Raw genomic sequence first — 19,485 nt, 5'->3', positions numbered from 1 at the left:
GCTGTCAAATAAAATATACAATATACGATAAAACTTCTATCAAACAATGAAACATTGCAAAATTATTATATACGTATATATATAAAATTAGTAAAAATTATTACTACGTTTTCTTATTACAAAGTAATTCCTTGTCAATTGTTTATCACATGTAAACAAACCCGGGCAGGACTCCTGACTCAGGTCTTCAGTCATTCAAATCACCAAAGAAAATTAATACAAATAAGTAAATTTCTTATTGAATTTTCTATCAGTTTTTAACTGTTGGTTCTTTACTCAAATCTCTCTAATTTCAATAAAGTGCAAGAATAACTTCAGTGAATTTAATGATATTTGAAAGTTACAGATGATAGCAATTTACGTGATTTCCAGAATGCAGAGCTGTCTTTCAATTTTGGTGCAACCGCAGACGCAGGTTCAAGACGCAGGGTCAAGACGAAGACCCTGTTGGAATATAACCAGTCTGTCAATCGGGTCAACCCAAGTGTTGCGTTTCCATGCGTTTCCAAAAGGGTCGCCCATGTTGGAATCGGTGAACGCCCTAGTAATATTGTTGAAAACATCTTAATAACTTATTGCACCAAAGGTCTTTTTATGTCAGAAGAACGGCAGAAACTGGATCTATATATGAAAACTCTTTCATGACAAAATTTAAAGTAAAACTAGATTATGTAAAACTAGATTAAAGTAGATTAAAGTAAATTTATGTTTCTATCTTTCTTGAGACGTATAAAAATCTTAGGTTTATTAACGATTCTGCGTGAAATAAGCATTGTTCTGAGATGAATATTGCGGATTTCCGGCTCTACGACCGATGAAAAATGCAACTTTTATACAACTACAAATATCTTTAGTTTTACTTTAAATTTTGTCCTGAAAGAGTTTTCATATATAGATCCAGTTTCTGCCGTTCTTCTGACATAAAAAGACCTTTGGTTTAATAAGTTATTAAGAAGAAAACACGTCAATTTCTACTTTCTAATTGTGTTGTACATCGGTATATAAGAATGAAGGTAACTGCAGAAAGCCTATTGGCCCATATGTACATGTATTAGCGTCCTCATCCTTCCTATAAGTACTATTAAAACAGGTGAATGGGCTGCAATATCTTATTAATGCCATTACCTGTCAACTTGATATTACACAAGTTACTATGGTGTAACGAGTTTAAATTGAAATGGGGCAGTGTAGTTCTCTAGCGACTTCTTGGATCAAATCTTGTGCATATCTTCCCAAAAACATAGCCTAAGGGCCAGTTTTCTGCATTAATCTTTCAAAATGGTATTCATAGAATTGCTTCAGAAGTGGTACTATGGTAGGTATGATTTTGTAGTGAAGTTTTCACAAGTAGTCATATCATAATCTTCCTTATTTACTTATACCTGTATACAACTCCTTTTGTTCTAAAGATTGCATTTTTCACATGTATTTTCATCTTCATGTGATAATAATAATAATACAGTAAGCCCTTGCTTTACATAAGCAAATTTCATGAAAACAAGTTTAAGATTGTAAACTGTTATAATAGCTGCAAGCCTCTCCATATTAAACTTCCAGGCAGCATTTGCCCCAAACTCTCCATATTAACCAACAAATTCAATCCTTGAAATCAACACAACTGCCAGGAAAGTCGGCACCATATTTGAATGCATCGACTAGCACATCCACTGATGATGATGTACAAATATTTGATGAAGTCAGACGAATCGAGCCATTGTTGAGGGAAATGCAGCTGCACTCTGCATATCAGAAAATGACTTGATTGAATATCATTTATTAAACATGGTTACTCGCCAAAGAGAACACTGGTAAAGTTAAACCCAACTGTTTGACACCTCCATCCTGGAAACGGCCATTGTTTCCAAAACGGTAATGAAAGTGAGTAAATATTTTTTTATTTTTTTTTGGGGGAGGTGGAAGGAACAGGCATTGAAGACCATTTGGAAAAGATAATTATGCGAGAATTTAATGCAGAAAGTTGGTAAAACAAATTAAAACACTAATTTGTGCTTAGTAAACCATTACTTGCGTATTTGTAGTAAAAAAAAAAAAAAAAGTACCTACCTCATGTTAGGTGAATTTAATGGTTTCAAAACTTAAAGAAGCAAAGGCTTGCTGTAGTTTGTACTGTATTTTCACCTGCATTGGGAGATGTTATATTTTATCAATTGCCTTTATGCAATAATATTTTTTATATTCACAACCAAAACAACTTATATTTTCAGGCAGCATTAGATCTTGGAACATGTAAATCGGGATTTGGATTTGGAGGCACTGGAAAAAAGTCTAATTGCAAGCAGTTTGACGATTATGGTGAATCTTTTGGCCTCAGGGATGTCATTGGTTGCTATCTCAACCTGGATGCCATGGAGATGCATTACAGCAAAAATGGCACCGATTTAGGTAAAGCTTTCACATTACGAAGTGAATTCAAGAATGCTGTCTTCCATCCAGCTGTAGTTTTGAAGGTTGGTAGTATAGTACATGCATTATTCATGTTAGTTGTGTATTTTAAGCAGTGGATAATTGGATGATGTTATTAATTAATTATAGATATGGTCTAAGGCAGACTGAAATTTGCCCAGTTTTTTTTTTTTTTTTTTTGGGTTATGCATTTGTCACAGTATTTGGACTTGGTGTATTTCAAAAGTGTATAGTGGTCATGTATATATACAGTGATACAGTACCTCCAAAATTTGGATCATATTTATGATCTAGGTCATTAAGAAAATTAATACAAATAAGTAAATTTCTTATTGAATTTTCTATCAGTTTTTAACTGTTAGTTCTTTACTCAAATCTCTCTAATTTCAATAAAGTGCAAGAATAACTTCAGTGAATTTAATGATATTTGAAAGTTACAGATGATAGCAATTTACGTGATTTCCAGAATGCAGAGATGTCTTTCAATTTTGGTGCAACAGAGTTCAAGCACCCACCTAAAGCGGGATACGTAGCAGTGTCTCAGGCCAGCAAGGACTGTACTGTGAGCTCAGGTGTGAAGGGAGGTGGAGACAAGCCACAAAAGCTTCAGAACAATGCTCCACATGCTGTCATTATTGAGGTAAGAATGGTAACACGTCACTGGTCTATATTTACTTGTCCAGTATCTGGTTTATATTGATTGCTGGATGGATGTCTAACAATATAACCTATACAGTTCGGTACAGATTCATTTTTACATCACTGTTGCTTTTAAACTAACCTGTTCATTAAATCCTGGATACATACAATATGAAAATTCAAACTAAAAGTAGTATGTTGTGCTATGTGAATTGTTAAACAGTTTAGATAGAAGTGGCAAGTTCCAAAAGCAGACCATTTTTTTTTTAATGCAAACAAAAGTTTTTATCATTTAACAGCCTTCAAGAGAACTCGCAGAACAGACCCTAAAACAGGTTCAAATGTTTCGTAAGCATCTAGATAATCCAGTGGTTCGTGACCTTCTTGTTGTTGGTGGTATACCCGTGAAGGAGCAAATAGCAGCACTCAGTGCAGGTGTGGATATTGTTTGTGGTACTCCAGGACGCTTGGAAGATCTTATTAATACTGTACAGGACAACTCTCTCTCCAGTCTTGCAAATTCTTTGTGTTGGATGAGGCTGATGGACTTCTTAAACAGGTAAGTTTGATTTTATCCAAGGAAAAGTACTTTTTATATTTTGGTAGTAAATATGCAGGAATACCTGATATAAATTCAAGTACTGTATCATCAGCTTGCCTTATGAATTAGAAAAAAAACTAAGAACTCTTGACTACTACTCGTGGAACATTTACACATTTCCTTAATGTGCATCTTTGGCTATCAGTAAATGGGCACTTGAGAGTTGGGTAACTTTTATAGATTTCATCCTGGAAAGGTTGGTCATATTTTTTAAATGACTTTAAATATACAGCTGATTTATTTATAAGGTAACTTGATGCATTACTGTATTTTGTTGACTTTCATTTATTGCATTAAATTTCTTGCCATATTTTGTTTCATGTAATTACTTTATCTTGTATACAAGTGTACTGGTATTGCAGGGGCATGAGCGTCTCATCAATAACATCTACAACTCCATACCCAAAATCACATCTGAAGGCAAGAGACTCCAGATGGTGGTCTGTTCTGCCACCCTACATTCCTTTGAAGTGAAGCGCATGGCAGTAAGTTTCTGAACCCTTATTTGGTAACACTTGTTTGCTAAGGAAAATTGTGCCTTCTCAACGGTGCAATGTCTTAAGACTAAGGATTATGAATTATCTTAGATTATGGTATACTATATAATAATCAAGTGAAAATTAACAGTGAATAGCATGACTAGTGTGTTCCAAGCATATATGGAGTGGAAAGAATGTTGTCTAATGTATCAATTAGTTTCCATAAAGAATATTTTGTACAAGGGTGACATTTTATTAATGGTTAGGTATACATATTTTATATATATAATATGACATTGTGTCTTTAATACTTCAAAGTTACTTAATGCTCTCTTTTTCAATGTGGAAATACTGTAGATTGAATCATAAGTGCATGTTAGGAATTTGTGTATCAGACTTTATGAATGTAATTGCAGAAGTGGTGAAGGTGAGAGATATAGTAGTTTAAAGCTTTACTATTCATGTTGGAAGGCTGCTAAAAATGTGTTACCTGAAAAAAATAGAAGAAAAGATAATATCATAGTAAATATAGTACAATATTTAGTATGTTGCTTTTACTATAGGCACGGTTTACGTTCCACCAGTCAATTTCCTTCCCTCAGTTCTATCTTTGCTCAATCTTATTTGCATGAAACTTTTTTCCAATTACACGCATCAAATATTTAAACGACAGATTCTAGTACAGGACCTTAAAATAATTTTGCTCCGACCAGTGAATTTTACTATAGAAAAACTTTACATAGGAACGTTTGATGCACTTCCCGACCTGGGTAGATCTTAAAGGGGAAGATGCTGTGCCCGAGACTGCCCACCATGTTGTCGTAACCATTGATCCCAGAACGGATAGTAGCTGGAGCAATCTTCGTCGCCATCTGCAAACTGATGGCGGGCATGTTAAGGATGGCGTACGACTTGGGAACAATACACCTGGTAAGCAAATAAAAGTGCAAGGCAAAGCTTTACAGTTAATATTTGAGAATGTGTCTTAGTTTTTTAAAGTACTGTAAGTGTAAGTGCTTCTAATGTTTTAATTTGTTATGCTTTTCAGTTTGGTGTCCGGAATTTTTATTTAGCTTGTTCAGATATGTATTTAGATACCATTTGCCAATTTTAATGGTTTGTAATATGCTGCTTCACATTATGAGCTATGAATATTTTTTGAGTTTCACTTAAGCTGGCTTGTACTTAAGCATTAGTACCGATCGGCACGACCAGTTGGCCTGGCCCCTGCCTTCAACTAACTTCCCTACTCAGTTCTGTTGCTGTTGTTCTATTGGTGATTGCTACTTTAGTGCTCCGGTCCACCACTCAATTGCAGCGCTAATCTCATACCCTTCTAGCATTGAGATTACAGTATTATGTAGTACTCACTCTCCCAATAATGCAATACTTGATAATATTTTCCAGTAGTTAATAATAGCTTGAATTTAACATTATGATCATGAATATATAGGATTATGAATACTGTATAGCATTACTGAATATAGCATTATTAAATATCGAATCATGTCCAAACAAATTCCGTGACTGGTGTGATCCACTTGCACGGAGCAATTTTGGTGAGATAGCTTCAGGAGGGCCACTGGACATCTACCGGAAAGAGGCATTTCTTTACATTCATTGCTGTTTTGTTTTTTCTCCTTTCAGAGACATTAAGTGAGGCGGTGAAGCTGCTGAAAGGAGAGTACTGCATTAAGGCTATTGACACACACAAAATGGATCAAGCACTAATATTCTGCCGCACTAAGTTGGATTGTGACAATTTAGAGCGCTATTTTAATCAAATTGGTAGGTGTCTTGAATTTGTAAATCTTTAAATAGATTAAACCCCTACACTGTGTGCCTGTTACTTATACTAGTAACAACTCCATGGTGTGAAAAAAAAAGTTCTTTAATGTTAAAATAATCACTGAAAAATAATAATTAACATTTAGTTTACTTTGGCTGTGGTCGAAAGAAGAAATATCTCGGGCACAATTTGGAGACATTGGTGGATGAGATTACCAGGCATAAAGGTTCCCTGGGTGACATGAGTTGCCAAAAATACATTTACATTATTTTAGTGTTACTGATTTTATTCACTGGTATTTTGCAGCTATATTATGCAACAGTGTTTAACTTAAGAAATTTCTATAATAAAACATGCAAAATATAAATACACATTTGTATCACTAATATACACACACAGTATTATATTCTATGAACAATAAAATGTGCTGGTTTTTGCTATTATCGCACTGCATACACATTCTATGTACAGTATATCTACATACACTAATATGATCCACTAATCAGTTCTGGTAGGTTATCTTGGAGATGATTTCGGGGCTTTTTAGTGTCCATGCGGCCCGGTCCTCGACCAGGCCTCCACCCCCAGGAAGCAGCCCGTGATAGCTGACTAACACCCAGGTACCTATTTTACTGCTAGCTAACAGGGGCATAGGGTGAAAGAAACACTGCCCATTGTTTCTCGCCGGCGCCCGGGATTGAACCCGGGACCACGGGATCACAAGTCCAGCGTGCTGTCCGCTCGGCCGATCGGCTCCCTTTCCGGGCGTGGTAATCTAGTAACCAGTGATCCAAATTCAGCTTAGCCCTGCATATTTTACATGAAGTTGTAACAGCACGCATTGAACATAATACATCTTATTCATATTTTGAATGCTTTTACCATAGTTTTTCAAGGGCAATGATGCATTGGGCTGTTAGTATTATTTTATTATTTATATACTGCAAACTACTACTGAATTATTGCTCAGAATGAATGTACGCAGAATGTACTATTGTACATCTAGTATAGAGAGAGAGCTGGGGCAGGGAGGTGCGTGCCCCAGGGAGATAATCCATGCCCATGCCCCGCCTCGAGGTCAGTTCTCGAGTCACACCAAGAATAACAATCGAGCAAGTTGTCCTGACCAGGATGTGGCATATTAGGGAGGGTTGAGGAATAGGAAGCCTGTCTGATAGGGCTCTTGGCAAGCAGCTCTCCCTCAGTCTACCTATCTATATGGAAGAAATGTATCTAGGCCCTCCTCCCCCTGCCTATTCTCTCTCCCCCACCTTTCTTCCTTCATTTCCTCCCTCCTTCCCTCCCCCTCACTGGTGAGAGAGTAGGAGTGTGAGAGTGGTTAGAGAACTCGTAGTTCTCACGCTCGTGAAATTGTCTGCGACCCTGGAGGAGTAGAGCGGAGGGGGGGGGTGAAAGTAGGTGACGATGGAGGAGTAGAGGGGAGCATTATATGCAGTGAACGTAGGTGTCTATGGAAGAGTACATCATAGAGGAGGGTGAAAGGAAGGTGACGATGGAGGAGGAGAAGGGAGGGGGTGTGAAGGTAGGTGAAGATGGAGGAGTAGAGGGGAGGAGGGGGGCAAAGGTAGGTGTCTATGGAAGAGTACATCATAGAGGGGGGTGAAGGTAGGTGGCGATGGAGTAGAGCAAAAGGGGTGGGGGTTGAAAGTAATCCTGAGTTTAATTTTTTAGTTATATATAGTGACACCTCGGCTTACGAATGAATATTTATGAACTTTTCGGGTTACGAGCCTAATTTCTTCGAAAAATTTGAATCGGCTTACAAACTTTGCCTCGGGAAAGGAGTTTGTTGATATACGTATGGGCTGACCTAGCGCGTGGTGGCATGGTGATCGCGCCTCAGTTTACCAGTGTCTCCTGCCTAGTAAGTATCGCGCCTGAATTCTTTGTAAAGCATTAAATTTGTTTTGGGATTTTTGGCTATTTGAACATAAAATTTGTTATGATATATCTTGCCATGAGTCCCAAGAAAGCCAATGGTAAGGTTCAAGCCAAGAAAACACATGTGAGAATGACCATAGAGGAAAAACAAGAGAGCATTCATAAATGTCAAAACGGTGCACAGGTTGTTGAACTAGCTAGGCAGTACAACAAATCTATGTCAACAATATGCACTGTACTTGCTAAGAAAAAGGACATTATGAGCATTAAAGAGGCAAAAGGCATATCAACAATCCCGAAACGAAGAACACAAACACTTGAGGATGTTAAAAAGTTTTTATTAATTTGGATGCACAACAAGGAGTTAGCAGGTGATAGCATTTCAGAGGCCATCATTTGTGAGAAACCAAGGCATTTGCATGAAGACCTTTTAAAGAAAACCCCTGGAACGAGGGGGGGGGGGGGGAAGATGAATCAAGTTTGAAAATGTGAAAAGTTTGTGTGACAATAGAGCCTCGTGGAAAACTTTTGCTGTGGTCATTACCTGGTGGAATGCACCCAGGATGGAGTATTAGGGCTATACATCTTTTAAATCATAAAAGTAATAAACATTTCCCATCAACCTTACAAACAATATTAACCTATTTTCATGTATTTCCCCCATGTGCATTTTAACGAAGTTGCTAAATTGCCTTTATCATTCTGTAAAATTTCAATTACAGTACTGTATGTATAATTTTGTTAGTATAAATGGACTGAATATTCTGAAATTGCTATTAATTTTACAATTTCAGATTCAAAGGTGGTCTGGACACCCAATTTGGTCAGACAGGTGAAGAGAGGATTTAGGATAGTTCGAAGAGATGAAGATGGTCGCAATTGTGTTCGAAGAGGCAAACGCCCCCCTTTGCTCCTGACATTATGTTCAACCATTGACCTCTGCACACCTAACACAAGGTAGGTTGAAAACTCCTCCTTCATGTCATTGGTACATTAGCCAGAAACTCAGGGCTCATGTAGGAATATCCCTAAAAAAAAAAAAAAGTGGCCCCAACAATGCATCCTCCAAGTCTGGAGGATGAGCAGGAGCATTGTCGAGAAGCAGGCCCTTTAGTGTCAAACTTTTCTCTTGAAGATATTTTTTGATGGCAGGGCAAACCACTCTACATCACAGTTTTTCTGCACGTTATATATTTTTTAAAACTCTTGGATTTTCGGAATGATACACGAGCAAGGGTTTAATTTTCAAATCGCCACACAGCACAAGAGTTAGCCTATCCTGACACAAGTTAGCCCAAGTTAGCTTGTGTCCGGGCAGTGACGTCTCCTCTTGGGTAATGTATGTCCTCTTCGGCAATTTTTTCCAGAATAGCCATGTCTCCTCACAATTAAACACTTGTTGTGGAATATATCCATCAATACAGTATCTACAAAATCTTTAAAATCACGAACAAATCTTTCAGCCCCTACTTTGTCTGAGCTGGCACCCTCACCATGCCTCACAACACTATGAATACCACGTCTTTTTTCAAAATTTCTCAAACCATCCCCTACTCACCTTAAACTCTTTCGTATCTGCAAAACTCGTTCTAGGGGTTTTCTTTATAAGATCTTGCATGAAGATTTCATTGTTGACCAAACCACACACTGGAAATTGAATAGACGACGACATTTCGATCCGTCCTGGACCATTATAAAGTCGATTGTGATGAGATGAGGGAAGCAAGAGCATTAAGTAGGCAAGAGAGAGAGGTGAGGAGATGGCAAGTATGTACGTATGTACATGAATAAAACATGTACATACTTATACATAACTTGTGTAAATAGTGTAATAAACACAATAACAGTATTTTGGGAGGAGGAATGTTGGCGAGTAATGTGTTGGAGGAGGGAGGGAGGACTGGCAGGGTGTGGCAGCTCACTCATGTTTTTTGGGCTCACCATACCAACATAGTGGATCGTTATGGTGAATACATACGTAGATGGGTATATACAATGTGTGTATATAGTGTAATAACAGCAAAAACACTGTTTGATTGTAGAATATGTCGCATATATGAGGCCCATAATTTTGAGCATAGCGATGTTCTATACTTTGAATTATATAAATTCCACAAATTACACACTTTTAAATAATATTACAGCAAAAAAAAGGAAGAAATGAATGAGAAACTTCAAAATAATTGAGCAACATTTTATTCGCAGCAACTGCCGTCGCACGGGGTGGCGGGGCCGACAGACCCCCATCGCTCCAACGCTCAGCGCCCATAATTTGCTCAACTTCCCAGCTCCATCGCAGCTAAAGTAAGTCACATACAATATTTTTTGTTTAGTTTCCCCGTGATCAGACTCTGCATTTTAACAATATAAGAAGAGAAAAAAAATTTTTGGAAAGAATTTATTTCTTGTGCACCAGGGTGTTATTTGGAGACAGAGCAGTTCAGTGGTTAACTACTAAATTTTTTTTTCTCCCACACATGCACCCCCCTAGGAAGCAGCCTGTAACAGCTAACTCCCAGATACCTATTTACTGTTAGGTAACAGGGGTCATCCCCTTTTGTACAAAGAATCTGCTAAAGCTTTTAGGGCTAATCTTTGACACTCGTTTGTCTTTGTTGCCCCATATTTTTTACGTCCGAGTTGAATGCTCTAAGGCCCTTAACTAACTTTAGGTCATGTCCCATACTTCTTGGGGAGCTAATCGACACTGCTCCTCTCTTTACATTCCTCTCTCATTCTGTCTAAACTCGATTATGGCCCTGTTTACTCGTCTGCTTCTCCTTCTACCCTTCACCATCTGGACACACTGCATCATAATGGGTTACGGCTCAGCTCTGGTACCTTTCCTTTGACACCTACCCTAAGCCTGTATGTTGAAACTGGCATCCTGTTTCTACAGGATCGCCATGATCGCTACTGTCTTCTCCACCTTGCACGGTCCTTACAGCACCCTCACTCTTGCTTATGTCATGCCTTGACCTTTACCCATCCTGTGGTTCCTGTTCCCCTTCACCACCTATCTCTTTCTGTACGGTTGTCTCTTTTACAAAATGCTCTTTCAGTTTGTGTTACCAATATTTCCCCTCGTGTCATTCCGTCTTTGCCCCTATGGAGGGGTCCCCGTTCCTAAATTCTGTAAGCCTTGACCCACATGACTAAAACTTTTACCCCTCCTACAGTTCTAAATCACCTTTTCCTTGAACACTTTTCTTCACACTTCCACTCTATTTCCGTCTTCACCAATGGGTCTTAAGTCTGCAGACGGTGTAGGCTACTCTGTTGTTTTTCCTGACTACACCTTTGTGTTTCCTGCCTCCGGAGACTAGCATCTTCATGGCAGAACTTTATGCTATTCTCTATGCTCTTCATCAACTCTTTTCTCGCTGTCAATCCTCCTCTGTGTTTGTAGTTGACACTTGCAGTGCCCTCATGGCTCTAGAATCCTTTAATCCAGTCCATCCTTTGGTAGTTGAAATTCAACATTGGCTGTTTCTTATCTCCAGTAGATTTAAGACAGTGGAATTTCGCTGGATTCCCACCCATATTGGTGTGTTCTTAAATGAGCGTGCGGACACTGCCGCTAAGGAAGCTATCCGCACCTGTCCCATCTCCCGTAAAGGTATTCCTTATTATGACTTTTACCCAGTTATTCATTTCCCCATTCTTGCCCGTTGTCAGGGTTGTTGGTCTTCTGTTACTGGTAACAAACTGCGTGCTCTTAAGAGTAGTGTGTTCCCGTGGCCTTCCTCCTACCACCATAACCGGTGGTGGGAAACGGCTCTGGCGAGGTTGTATATTGGTCATACACGTTTAACTCACGGGCACTTAATGGAGCGCTGCCCTGCTTCTTATTGTCCAAACCGTTGTCTCTACATGTCCTGACTTCCAGGACTTACGTGTCTTGCTTCCCGACCATCCCTCACTGTCAATTGTCCCTCGATAAAATTCTTGGTAAATTCAATACCTTTGATATTGTTCGCTGTATGCGTTTTTGTTCTTGTATTGGCGACGTTAGTGATATTTAGCGCACTATGATTATCCCACACATTTGATGGTTTGATAATTACTGTACTGTACAGTACTTTGGTTTGGAATGTATCAAATAAAGTTGTTTCATGTATTCAAATGTGTGAGAAAATCCACTGGGGCTGTGAGATGAAGCGAACTTGTAACAAAGGCATTGCCAGTTGCATACTCTACCACCACTGATGGTAAAAGTCTTACAACTGGATATCTTGTGTGATGGGTTATGGTATCACAGCTATACTGAACCAAGATGGTATGGCTCTCCCTCACATAAATGAAAGAAATGCTGCTATTGGCCTTGCAGTGTGTAAGTTGCAGGTGGAAACAAATGAAAATTATCAAATAAATAATTAAACAATTTACTGAAATAGTAATGAACAAAAATAACACATGACAATACTTGACTATCATGTAATGCAAAGGTGAGCAAGTTAGTATGACCTTAAATGCAAAAAATAAACTATAAGCAATGAATAAAAGTATGAAGATATACCGGTGTTCTGAAGACAGCTACCATACCACCATGGCATCAGTCACACGACGTTGGCTGGAAGCGGACGACGGGTTAGAGACACGAAGGTGATCCTAGAGCACTAAGGGAGAGATTGCCTCTCCAGGGAGGCAGCGCTCTTTATATAGTCCGGCGGTGATGACTCATCCAGTGTCAACACGAGGTGGACATCTGGTCAACTAGCAAACTGCTCGTTGTGGCTGGCGGTGCCTTTGTGTTGAGCTGTACCACTGTCAGTTGAAGGCGGCTAACTGCTTGTTTGTGGGGACAAACTGCCAGTTAGCAGTGGCGCCCGGCTTGCCTCTGAGTCGTACCAGGCCGTGCCAGGCCCTGGGGGGTATGGAGAGGTGGCAGGACTGATGACTCTTCTGGGCTGGTGTAGATGTATACTTCCAGTGCAGAGGCATTGAAGGTGAAGGGAAAAGGCAGTTCCACTGCTATGCAGGGGATTCACGTGACACTTGTGAAGCCACAGAAAGTCTGGAGGCCCTACTGAAGCCAGTCCAAGTATTAAATAAAACCCCTGAAGTACGCCGGTGAAGGGTAAAGTGAAGGGTGAAGCAAGACCGTATGTCCCAACTTCAGGCACACACAGAAAATCACGTTTTGGTCCCGCCTCTCAACTGTGTACAGTATTTGAAGTTGGGACGTATGGTGTTGAACTGCTTCAGCCTTCACCTGAGTGCTTGTAGGTCTTACGTAAGACGTTGACTCAAGGAGTGGCCTCAAAACTTGCTGTGATTTATGGGGAAATCCAGTTGTAAGACTTTTACAAAGTCAGTAATATACTGTGGTAGAGTATGCAGCTGCCAGTGCCTTGGGCAAGGGTATACGTCGCCTCACGGCTCCAGTGGATTTTCTGCTTGGTGTATATCAGGTTGTGATTTTGTGTGTGTACCGTATTGTTATGATCGCCGTCTGATAAGTCCTTTCTGGCCTCAAGAGTCATTGTTACCCACCTAGAAAGATTGCAGATGGCCAAAGCAGTTATTTAAGTTAAGAAGGGACAAGTCTTAAACAGAATTTTGCATAATATTTGACTGTAAAGGGGTAAATTGAGGTAGATTGAAAAACAAAATGGTGAACCGGGCAGGCAGTACTCACAATTAGTCGAGTACTAATTTGCACGAGTTTGGTTGCACTTTTAAAGTGCAACCAAACATGCTTTAGGCTCTCACAACAAGAGGTGAGTGGTGGTGGCTCAGGTGCTCAGCCAATCAGAGCACCTAAGGAGGGAGGGCAGGAGTGAGAGGGGGGTGGTATGTGGAAGTTTGGTGACAGTTGTGTGTAGTTTGTTCATCTTCATTGTAAGTTTCATGGCTTGGTGTGCATTTCCCTAGTAAATTTAATTAGGGAAAAATTCAGGTGTTTGATTTTTTAAATCAACTTTTTAAATGTTGAGTTGTTAAAGCCTCAAAGTGCATGGAGTTGGTTTGGGAGTATGGCATCCTCATGCTGTTGTGTGCTCGCGTGAGGTAGCAAAGGTGATGTAAAGTTGTGGGGTGTACATGCTTGGGACGTCCTCTCTCGGGATGGCTGGTGTTTGACCTGTGTGTTTGTCGGTTGTTGAAAAGCCGTCATCCTTTGCTGTTGTGGTATTGATTTTACATTGTTCATCTTGTAATTAATACTGTAGTGCGATATCTAGGGCTACCATTTGTAGGTTTAAAATGTCTAATACTAACAGTTCTCCAATGAGTTTTAATAGGAAATATCATCCACCAAGCACCATTGTACAATTATATTAATTGATAGTATATGGATTGTGCAGAACTGCTTAGAATGATCTTTAACACTTGGCTATATTGGTCATGTCAAATACCTGCACGGTGAATGCTCAAAGACCCTTTCTTTATTCAGTGTTGTCACATACCTCATGGGGGTATGGATAGGCAAACACTCATTCGGTTAAACTTGCCTTGTAGTACTTTCAGAGCTCTGTAATTTGGAATCTGGTTAGCACTTTCCAAATAAATTGACCTTTAAAGTGAATTCCTATTTAGGTTTAAAACATTATACCGAATGAGAAACTCGGATTATATAGCCGAACACCAGAAATGTTGTTATTCAATTTGGTTGCCTAAAGCACATTCAAGGACTACACATTACATGGCATTCCAGGATTCCTCTATACCTTGCCTTATGCTGTAAACATTGCCACAACCCTGTGTTTTATTGATTTAAATGGCCACAGGGAGGCATACAACACTGCAGATTATGATGTCATTAGTTATCCACTGTGCTGACAAGTGGGCTGACTGATGTTCATTGACACCTGTATCGTGCTTCAATTTAATCGCCAGGAGATCACCCTCTCACTAGACTCGTCTGTAGGAAGTACAGTATAGTATCTCAAATTACCTTGGATCATAAATAGCATAAGACTTGGGGGTAGGAGAGGGTTGCAGTGTTTGTCATGGCTCTCAGTTGTTAATGGTATTAGGCAATTTAGTTCTGGAATCATTTTTGTTGGCCAGTGTTAAACTTTTTCGAAAGTAGATGTTTTTCTGAAAGGGAAGGGGGGGGGGAACCTCTATGCTTGGATACAGTTATCTAAGTGAATACTTAGATTTATACAGTAGAATAACTACCTTCTTTTCCTTAGTCAAAAAGGTTGCTTGTTTATTTCTAGGGACTTGTATTTTCTTTTATTTTTAACGGCAGCAACTTTCAGTGAATGATAGATTCTTACTGAAAGGACCTGTACTTCATTGTTGTTGCTTTATGGTCATCTCATTGTGTACAGGGATTCCGCGAAGCTTTTGGGGTTAGTCTTTGACACTCGTTTGTTTTGGTCAGCCCATATCTCTTGCCTCCGAGTTGAATGCTCTAAGGCCCTTAACCTCCTTAAGGTTTTGTCCCATACTTCTTGGGGAGCGGATAGGCGCACGATCCTCTATTTGCACTCCTCTCTCGTCCTGTCTAAACTCGATTATGGTTGCCCTGCATACTCTTCTGCTTCTCCTTCTACTCTTCGCCGTCTTGATGCTTTGCACCATACTGGGTTGCGTCTCGGCTCTGGTGCCTTTCGTTCGACTCCCGCCCTTAGTTTGTATGTTGACACTGGCTTTCTCTCTCTTCAGGACTGCCGTGATTGCTACTGTCTTCGCTATCTTGCGCGGTCCTTCCAACATCCTTCCTCTCGCCTCTGTCGTGCATTGACTTTTCCTCCTCTTGTGGTTCCTGTTCCTCTTCATTGTCTCCCACTTTCTGTCCAGTTATCTCGCTTACAGGATTCTCTTTCTGTTCATATTTCTAATGTTTCTCCTCGTATTGTTCCTTCATTACCTCCGTGGAGAGTCCCCCTTCCCAAGTTTTGTACGTCCTTGACTTGTATTACTAAAGCTTTTACCCCTCCTACAATTCTGAAAAGCCTCTTCCTTGAGCACTTTTCTTCGCACTCCCACTCTATTTCCATCTTCCCTGATGGGTCTAAGTCTGTGGATGGTGTGGGCTACTCTGTTGTTTTTCCTGACCGTACTTACATGTGTCTCCTCCCTTCGGAGGCTAGCGTCTTTACGGCAGAACTTTATGCTATTCTCTATGCTCTTTGTCTCTTGCTTTCTCATTCTCATTCCTCCTTTGTGGTTGTAGTTGATTCTCGTAGTGCCCTCATGGCTCCTTTAATCCTGTCCATCCGGTGGTCATTGAGATTCAACATTGGCTGCTTCTTATTTCTAGTAAATTTAAATCAGTAGAGTTTTGCTGGGTTCCCAGCCATATTGGTGTTTCAATGAGCGTGCGGATGCTGCCGCTAAGGAAGCTATCCATTCTTGTCCCATGTCCCGTAAAGGTATTCCTTATTCCGACTTTTATCCTGTTATTCATTCTTCCCCGTTGGCAGGGTTGTTGTCCTCTGTGGTTGTTAACAAGCTGTGTACTCTCAAACTTAGTGTGTCCCCATGGCCTTCCTCCTACCACCGTAACCAGCGGTGGGACACTGCTTTGGCACGGCTGTGGGTTGGTCATACCCGCTTAACCCACGTTCACTTAATGGAGCGCCGCCCTTCTCCTTATTGTCCGAATTGCGTTGTCCCTCTTACAGTTGTGCATATCCTTGTTGAATGTCCTGACTTCCAGGACGAGCGTGTCTCTTGCTTTCCGACCGTCCCTCGCCCCTCGATAGAATTCTAGGTGAATCGGATACTTTTGATATCGTTCGCCTTATGCGTTTTTGTTCTCGTATTGGCATTCTTGGTGATATTTAGCGCCCTCTGATTATTTCGCACTTTGATGGTGCCTTCTTTTGGTAATTACCATACCTTCATTGTTGTTTCATTTTAATGTGGTAGTTGTGATATGGATTGTTCTGGCTCACGTGCAAGGTCTTGGATTTTTTTTCTGTTTTATATTAAGAAATTGCCAGTCTTGTTACTATTTGTAGAGTTAGAGATCTGCATTAAGGCCTCAATATTATTATATTTATTTTTTTTATAACATCAGCAATTTTTGTGGTTGGTAATATTTAGATTAATGTCAGTGATGTATATGACAAGGGTTAAGACCCCTTGTGGTATGACAGCATTTTTCCCAGTCATTTAACAAATGAAAGGGTCCTCGTAACCATTCTTTTGTCCTTTTTACCATGTACCTGTTTGTTGCTTCTTGGTCTTTCATTTGGTACTTTGGCTATTAAAACAATGGCCTTTGGTAATGTTGCAATTACCATTTCTAAAAAAAAATGAGCAGGTTCATTAGGCAGGGTTTGTTTTTAGCAAACAAAGTTTTACAAAAAAAAATTCCATTCCTTCAGGACCTTGCAGATGTTAGGTCAAACTAATTGACAGTAATCTGTTTTGCCCTTTCAAACAATGGTTTTAATCTAGGTAAAGTATTTCAGAATATCTGAAGTTTGGCAGACAAATCATTTAAGAGCTTTGATTAAATTTAAGTTACCAAAGACTTTGTGAAAACCATGTTGTATAGATGCTTCAGTGTCACTTTTCTAATATTTAAATTTACAAATGATCTTTAGTTAAGCTTTGTACAAATTATGATTAAATTGTGTTGCATAGCTTTAAATTTACTTTCAAATATGAAAACTAAAATATTGACTAAAGTTTCTTCCACTTTAATATTTCAGACTAATTTGCAATATTTGTTATTCAATTTACATAAACTAGGTAGTCCACTTTTACATCTTTTCAATGCATTTTGCATGCACCTATGTAACAAGTTACAAATAGGTGTAAATTACCAAGTATTTATTTTCAAAGTAAATAAATTTCAGATGTTTAAACATTGCATCAATAGTAGTAAACAATTTGCAGCATAATTTCAGGATAAGGTATATAAAGTAGTTTCATTAAAAAAAATTTATTTAATAAGTTTTACATATAGTATTTATAATACATCTAATATTTATTACTGTTTCAGGTTGTGGGACAGATGCTCCTAGATGAACAGAAGATCCAAAAGGCCAAGACAACTCCAGAGACAATCACCTGTAAAAGAAAAATAAACATTAAACAGGGACACTACTTTTATTATCACCAATGCCTAATAATAAGCCCAAAAAATCCTAACAGCCTATCTTTTAAGATAGGCTCAGCAAGGCCTATCCCTTCCTCTGATTTTTGTGCAGAGCTTGTTCCCTGAATGGGAACATTACATCCACCACTTTAGTGCCATCAACACATTGTACATATGCTTTACTGAAAGCACTGTACAATGCATGCCAGGCACTAAAGTTTTAGATGCATCCACCCATTCAGCAAACAAGCCCTGTGAGAATTAACAATGTAACCATTGTTAACGGTCCCTAAACCTATGCAAATCTAGTCCATCTATTAGATGGGTAGTAGAGCAAAGCTCTGAAAAAGCCAAGCCAGGGAAATCTGCAGGACTGCCTGGTCCCCTTTAATGAAATGGGGTAGGATCAGTACAAACTGCATCATCCCCTGTGGGTTGTAACAGTAGGACATGGTTACACACCTATAAATGGACTAGATAAGAGAATTAAGATTAGGTCATTGATATAGCTAAAACATCAAATTCACTCACCCACTTTTGTAGATTTCCTTTTGCAGAGTAAAGGACCCTCACTCCAAGCCAGTCCATGCATCATAATCACTTTCACCTGAAAAATATTTCAAAATTAATTTCAGATTTAAAGCCATTCTTTCTTTACTTTTCAAATTAGCATTCAGTAGTTTACAAATTCAGATGGAAAAACTTTCTTTAAGGAATTTCCCTTTCCTACATATTCTAGTAGCAGTAGTAAAGATCTAATTTAGCAATATAAATATATATGGCATCAACTTGCCAAGTTTCAGTAAATGTCATTTGAGAAACTATCCACAACTGCACTTCAATGGCAATTTACATTTATCTTTAGCCAATGCTATATTGTTTAAGTTACTATTTTTTTATTTATGCAAATCTATTCAGATTAACCTCACCTGATTCTGTTTATATTTATTAAAATTATTTAATATTATTAAATATTTATTAAAAGCAGAAGTTTTTATCATATGGGATGTTATTTTAGAAGAATGGGTGGTGTATTGTACCCCCCCCCCCCTTCCTCCCAACTGTTCAGTGTCAAAAGGGAGGGGGGTGTCCATTTACTGCACCACTTACATTTTAGTGTGGGCTTCATCCACTATTCTGATGTTAGCTGGAACATTTGTGTCAGCTGCTGGTTTGAAATGGAGGCATACCATGTGCCAATTCAGGAAGCTTTCCACATTCCTCACTGCATGTCAGCTCAGGACCTCACTACCATGTTGGGAGGCAGTTGAAGACTAACCAATCAACATCCCAGGCTGGAGAGCAGTGCCAGCTCTGGGAGAATTTACCACCTGCAAAAAATTTAATACTCTTAACAATCTGCACCATTTATCTCATCTTTACCTAGCCCCCAAACCTTACATTTGTCAGCATTAAACTGCATCTGGTAGTCTTAACCATTTCAAAACTATATAGGGCATCGGTATTTTTTTTATTTCCCAATTCTGCAACTATTGCAGTCTAAACCATAATCTTGCGAATAACCGAGGTCCAAGGAGAGCTATTAGGCACTACTTACAACACTTCTCCCAACTTAACCCCATTTATACTAATTTCCTTTGGTATAGGCATGACCTAATCAACTTCAGTCAGCATTCCCAAT

The 19,485-nt window shown here is 39.2% G+C and overlaps 1 pseudogene; it reads left to right on the top strand.

Annotated features, from left to right (window-relative positions):
- Positions 1-159: 159 nt before the first annotated feature.
- Positions 160-17,846, top strand: LOC123762415 (ATP-dependent RNA helicase Ddx1-like; annotated as a pseudogene).
- Positions 17,847-19,485: the final 1,639 nt, after the last annotated feature.

This window comes from Procambarus clarkii, chromosome 2, assembly GCF_040958095.1.
Source record: "Procambarus clarkii isolate CNS0578487 chromosome 2, FALCON_Pclarkii_2.0, whole genome shotgun sequence".
Lineage (NCBI taxonomy): Eukaryota > Metazoa > Arthropoda > Malacostraca > Decapoda > Cambaridae > Procambarus > Procambarus clarkii.
This window is presented reverse-complemented; position numbering and strand designations above follow the sequence as displayed.